We start from the raw sequence: 7,076 nt of genomic DNA on the forward strand, positions 1-7,076 counted from the left end.
AAACTCCTATGGCTAAGTGAGGGCGGTAAAGGCCGCATAGTCTGATTGCCTTGTTCGTTGTGCTAAACACCTCCTTTAAGGACCAGAATGTGGAGTAAAGAGTGTTTAGATTTATCTCGAACACCCCCATACTATCTACGTGGGGGCAGAAGCCGATGACTGGTCAACCCTCAGATTTCATAAACGGCCGCACAGGAGGTAAAATCTAAATCGCAAGCATTACATTACATAACATCATTGTACCATATTACAGTACATGATAATACATGTTCTCATGGGAATATAACATCCTTCGAACATTGCTCCACCACAAGGCGAGACCCCTCCAGGACACCATCAAAATATAGCTCGGGTCGACGATGCTCCTTTCCCTCCGGCGGCCCCTCGGTCACCAGCTTCTTGGCATCCAGCTTTGCCCAATGCGTCTTGACGCGGGCAAATGCCCTACGCGCACCTTCAATATAGACCGACCGCTTCACGGCTTCGAGCCGCGGACAGGCACTTACAAGCCGCTTAACAAGCCCGAAGTAGCTGCTAGGTATAGGCTCGGCAGGCCACAACCGGACTATCAGGTCCTTCATGGCTAGCTCTGCCGACCTGTGCAGCTCGACCAACTGCTTCAGCTGGTCACTAAAGGGCATCGGATGTTCGGGTCCAAGATGTTGAGACCATAATAGCTTCTCCGTAGACATCCCTTCTTCGGCTCTATAATGCTCGGCAGCATCTGATATACTACACGACAGATCTGTAAACGCCCCTGGAAAACCCAAATTCGGATCAGTACAAGGAATGTTTCTTCTACATACTTGCTTTGCATGGTGAAAGACTTACCCGCCGTAATCTTCTTGGCCGCCTGAATTTCCTGGAGGGCGTTCTGGGCTTCAGCTCGTGCATCCTGTGCGCTCTGGCGGGCCTTCGCCAGTTCGGACTCTTGCGCCTTACAATCGCGCTCCAAGGACTCAAACCTCTTGACCGCGTCCTGGAGCTCTTGCTGCGCCTTGCCAACCCGGGCCTTGTGCTTGTCACGCGCGGCGTGTTCCTTGGCCGCTTTGTCCTCGGCCTCGGCTAACGCCTTCTTAAGGGCTGCCACCTCGGACGTGGCCCCTAATAAAGTTTATGACACTTTAGTCCGGATGGACCATTCATTTTTCTTAAAATGTACCTGCAGGTTATTGCATACCTTGGCTATCCTCCAGCTGCTTCTTCACGAGGCCGAGCTCCTCCTCGGCCCGCTCCAGTTTCTGCTTCAGTCCAGAGACCTCCACAGCATGAGCGGTGGCAGCCTGCAGCGATACCTGCTTATTCACATAAACAACTTATGTTAGACTCCTGCGATATTTATTCTTGATCCTCTGTTCGGCTTTTTCTTCCCGAACACCAAACAGAGCATCAGGGGCTACTATCTATACTGTGATATTCTTCCTACAACCACATTACTTACCTCAAAGCCCGTTAGAAGGCTAGTGCAGGCTTCGGTCAGTCCGCTTTTGAAGAACTGAACCTTCTCTATTACCGTGCCCATAAGGGCACAGTGTTCATCCACAATAAAGGTGCCTCATAGCGCCTCCAGTAGATTATCCGGTGCCTCTGGTTGGACAGAGGTCACCGGCGAAACAGGCACATTCCCTCCTTTTGGGGAATGCCGTTCGCTGGACTCCGGAGCCGCGTAGATCTCCGGAATGGTATCCGGCTGAGGTCCGAAGGGAACTCGGCCCCCGTCACCAGTCCCCATAGGGGCTTTTTCCCCCATGTGCCCGGCGGCAGAGGAATCATCCTGGGGCGCCACCCCGACGATCTTCGGAAACTCCCCCCGGCCGGGGAAGGGCTTTTGCGACACCACGTCATCACCCTTGGGAGAGACGGAATGAGCAGGTGGCGGAGACATGCTAGCCATCTCCTTTGTGTCTAGCGACCCCTCTGTCGAGGATCGCGGGGAGCCATCGCGTGCCGGACTGCAATGACAAGGTTTAAGATATATCAATATTACAAATCGGGAAGGCCAGACGTTTTTGGACTCTGGTACTTACGAGGCGGGCCGAGGCTTGGTCCGGCGAGGTCGCTCCGGATTGCTATCAACATCCCACGTGGAGTTATCTGCGAGGGAGCCTTTAACCCTCTTAGGCGCTTTCGCCTCCGGATTTGTGGGGGCCACTGTCTTCTTCCTCCCCACTTCAGGTGGGGAGTCGTTTTCTTCTTCCTCTTCGTCGTTGTCGTCAGCAGACGAAGAGGAAGTCTCATCTTCGGACATCACATCCGGAGCGCCTTTGCGGCGAGGGCCCTTCTTGGCCCCTTTTGCCGCTTTCTTGGCCGTCTTCTCTGGCACCTCATAAGGTCCCGGAAAAAGCATTCTCGTTAGTAATGGGAATTCTTGGTCTTCGGGCAGCGGAGCCGGACAGTTAATCCCCTCTGCTACCTTGATCCAGGCCTAAAAACATGGGTAGGAAAGCTCAGGCTTTTTCTCAAAATATGCTAGTAAAGGGCACACCTTGAAAACATTAAAAGAACTTACCGAGTTAGCCTAGCGTTTTAAGCTAAGCCCGCGATCTTCGGTCGTGGGCGGTGGCATCTCGCCGGCCTTGAAGAGCACTTTCCATATTTCTTCGTGCGTCGTGCCGAAGAGCTCTAGTAGCGTCTGGTGCTTGGCCGGATCATACTCCCACAGATAGCAAGTCCGGCGTTGGCACGGAAGGACCCGACGAATGAGCCTGGACCATATTGACAAGCTTGATCTTCCTGTCTATCATGTTCTGGACGCACGTCTAGAGCCCAGTCAGCTCGTCCGAGGGACCCCAGGTTAGGCCCCTCTCTTGCTAGGAGGTGAGCCGCATCGGGATTCCGGATCAGAATTCGGGGGCTGCCGCCCAGTTGGCGTCGCGTGGCTCGGTGATATAGAACCACCCTGATTGCCACCCCTTCACCGTCTCTGCGAATGAGACTTCAGGCCAGGTGACGTTGGGCATCTTGCCCACCATGGCGCCTCCGCACTCTGCTTGTTGGCCGCTCACCACCTTCGGCTTCACATTGAAAGTCTTCAGCCATAGGCCGAAATGAGGTGGGATGCCGAGAAAGGCCTCGCACACGACAATGAATGCCGTGATGTTGAGAATGAAGTTGGGGGTTAGGTCATAGAAGTCTAGCCCGTAGTAAAACATCAGTCCACGGACGAATGGGTGAAGAGGGAAGCCCAGCCCGCTGTCAAAATGTGTAAGAAACACAACCCTCTCGTGGGGCTCTGGAGTAGGGACGATCTGTCCCTTGGCCGGGAGTCGGTGAGCAATCTCCTTGGCCAGATATCCGGCCTCCCGGAGCTCCTTGATATCTCTCTTCTTGACGGAGGAGGCCATCCACTTGCCTCCAGCTCCGGATCCGGACATCTTTGGAGTGCTTTCTCGGACGAGGGAAAAGCTAAAGCTTGGGCGCTGGAGCTCAGGGATGGAAGGGCTGAGGAGGAACTGAGGTGTGGGTGAAGAAGGGGAATCCTTATCCCCTTATAAAGGCCATGAATATCAAGCGCCTCCCCACTCGCCTTAAACTCGCCTATTCCCAAGGGCCGTGCAAATGGCACGGTTGGGTCACCCACGCCCGCATTGATGAGAATCCCGCAATAAGGGGACACGATCTCTGCTTCGACAAGACGTGCCAATGGAAACCGCGTCTCGAAACAAGGAGCGACAGACGAAAAATGGTTCGAAATTGTGACCGGACAGACGTGATGTCATGTTGAAAAAGTTGTTAGCGGATGGAACTCGTGTAAAAATATATTCTCTCTGCGGTTGTGTATTGTGCGTGTGACAGGTCCGGATACTATCATCGCATCCGAAGACTATCTTGGAGTTCAGAAAAAGGGGAAACCGCCTTGCAATGCCGAAGACAATCTGCGCGCTGGACTCCTCGTCATTGAAGCCAGGTTCAGGGGCTACTGAGGGAGTCCTGGACTAAGGGGTCCTTGGGCGTCCGACCTGTTATCCATGGGCCGGACTGATGGGCTGTGAAGACGTGAAGGCGGAAGACCGTACCCGTGTCCGAATTGGACTCTCCTTGGCATGGAAGGCAAGCTTGGCGATCAACTATGAAGATTCCTTCTTATGTAACCGACTCTTTGTAAACCCTAGATCCCCCCGGTGTCTATATAAACCGGAGGGGTTAGTCCGGAAGGCATATACTCATTACCATAGTCATACAGGTTAGACTTCTAGGGTTTAGCCATTATGATCTCGTGGTAGATCAACTCTTGTAATACTCATATTCATCAAGATCAATCAAGCAGGAAGTACGGTATTACCTCCATAGAGAGGGCCCGAACCTGGGTAAACATTGTGTCCCCCGTCTCCTGTTTCCATCGACCTTAGACGCACAGTTCGGGACCCCCTACCCGAGATCCGCTGGTTTTGACACCGACAACCGCCCCCCCACAACCACCGTCCCCACCCGAGCCCCTTCGTTCGCACCGGCGAACTCCGGCGAGCTTTGAAAAATCGACTGACCCAATTTTGAAATTTAGTCTACTATGATTTAACTAGTGTGGAATATAAAAGGGGAAAACCATAAGCATTGGGAGTATAGTGTTGAGCGTGCCATGGCGGATCTGAAGGTGCAAACCAAACAAAGGAAACTTCGCAACCAATGTTTGCTTTCAACTAGCAAGTAAGTGATGGACAAGAAATTAGAGTAAAGCAGTGGCGATCTATTTTCTTGCTGTGATAAATAAGTTGAGCACATACGAAAGAGTACCGCATCTGGTGCGGCGCCGTGTATGCATCTGCTGAGAATCTGACGGTGCTGCGGTAGCGATGGCTGTCGGCAGTGTGGAAGCAGATCTAGGAGGGTAGACGGTGGCAGCGGGGCGTGGTGGACGAGACGGTCGTAGGAGTGGCGCCGGCAAGGTGGACGACGGCGGGGATGAAGCGAGAGGACGGGATGCAAGGATACCGGTCCGAAGCTGTGGATGAGAGAGGTCGATCTCTTGTAATGGACGGCAGCGTCGGGGTATCAACTCCGGCATGGTGGAGGAGGACGGCGGTGGATGGGGTGGCGGACGGAGGAGGCTGGGGTGGAGAGGGTGTTTTGGCGCCCACGGAGTACGAATGGGGAAATGGAGGTAGAGAGGAAGGGGGGAACCATGTCTTCAGGGCGCGCTTGTCTCAAATGCGAGGAAATTTACAAACTTAGCCCCCATTTTAAATTTCCTACATCACAACAATATTAGTCAGTTGGGGATAGGACAGTAATCTCGCATACACCGAATATTTGCCGACGAGAGTTTGTTTTTGGCGCCCACCGTGTATGAATCGGGGAGGGAGTCGATTTCGCCCGAGGACACACTGTGTTTTGGCGCCCACCGTGTATGAATCCGGGTGAGAGGCGGTTATGTCACGTTTGAGTGAAATTACAAACCTACCCCTATCGAAACCTATAGAAATCGAGAAGATAGGCTTTGCGTGGCAGGGATAGGTAGTAGTAATTTCCATCTCGCAGATTTTGGTTTCGGGCGGTTACTGCAACTTTCCCCGCTTCGTTCAAATTTTGCAGAGTGCACGTTTACCGTGCCAACTCAATTCGATTCCCGTTTGTATTCTATTTTTTTGGGCGGGATCCATTTTCAATTGGAATAAAATTCCATATACATCATTTTTTATATATACTTTCAAAAGCACAACACCCTCTATACATAAATATGGTTTACAAATGGCATGATCTCAGATTCATAAGGTTGTATCCATCAATTTGGATTTTCAAATATTTGAAACCACTTTACGTTGAAATCCAATGTACGCATTCCTCGCTAACTGTCTCCAATTAATGTGTGTTTCATGCGGGACTTTTTTTACTTCTCAAACATGTATAATGTGTTTCACACACACAACATATAGTGTAATCCCGTTTAGACATTAATTGCATATAAACCATGCATTGTTTCTAATTAAAGAATCTATGGATCACCAATATTGATAAACTATATAACATTACACGTGTCCCCAAATTCAAATGAATATGCATGTTTGATGCACCAATTTGTGTTATGATATTATCGATGTCGTGATCTCCATTTAAATATTTGAATCCCATTTAATCCAGATATTCGTCTCATATAACTACCACTCATGCTTATATAGGACTATCTCTCTAGACCTATACGCGTTCATCGTCTCTCGGGTATCTCTCGTGCTACATGTATGTCGACAATGATCTTTTATCTTCGTAACACACTGTGGTACTCTCTCCCTTGACCTTCATCACTCTATCTCTCTCTAAGTATATCTCGCTCCCTGCTATGTGTCTCTAACTATGATTCTCCATGTGGAATCTCTTTCTCTCACACAAACACAAAACTTTGTCTCCCGGGGTCTCATTTCTCTCTACTATTCCCCCGTGTGCCACTCGCACACCCCTCATACAGAGATGTCTTTCGCTCCTTAGGTATGAGAACCTACGACTCTTCCTCTTAAATATCTCTTTCTCACAGACAAACACAAACTCTGTCTCCTAGGGTCTCATATTTCTCCACCGTTCTCTTGTGTGTTGCTCACACACTCTCTCTCTCCCTAGAGATATCTTGCGTTCCCTCATATGTCTCTCTAGCTATCACTCTCGTTGTGAAATATCTTTCTCTCTCGCAGACACAAAAATCTGTCTCTCGGGATCTCATTTCTCTCCGATATTTGTTTGTATGTGAGTCACATGCACCCTTTCTTCATCTCTCTCACACCCACACACATAACTCAGCCTTCTGATCCACTCGACTCCTATCTCTAACGCACACTAGCTAGCATCTTTATCTTTCTATTTATCTGTTTCTCCATCAACCTTCTTTCATTTATAGGTTGAACTCTTTTGCACAATCGTTGTGCCTCACTCCCTCTGCTCGCCATAGATGCATGCTCCAGCCCACGCCACTATGTCTTAAAGACAAAAACACATGCTCAATTGTCGGGCCTTCTTCCCCGCATTCGCACATGCATGCATATTGTCATACCGATCCGTCTCTCCCATATCGTTGATCTTATGACTTATGTCTTCTTTCTTTTATCTCGATCATGCGCGCGCACACACACACACACACATCCCACGTATACATG

This window comes from Triticum aestivum, chromosome 5D (genome assembly GCF_018294505.1).
Source record: "Triticum aestivum cultivar Chinese Spring chromosome 5D, IWGSC CS RefSeq v2.1, whole genome shotgun sequence".
NCBI classification, from domain to species: Eukaryota; Viridiplantae; Streptophyta; class Magnoliopsida; order Poales; family Poaceae; genus Triticum; species Triticum aestivum.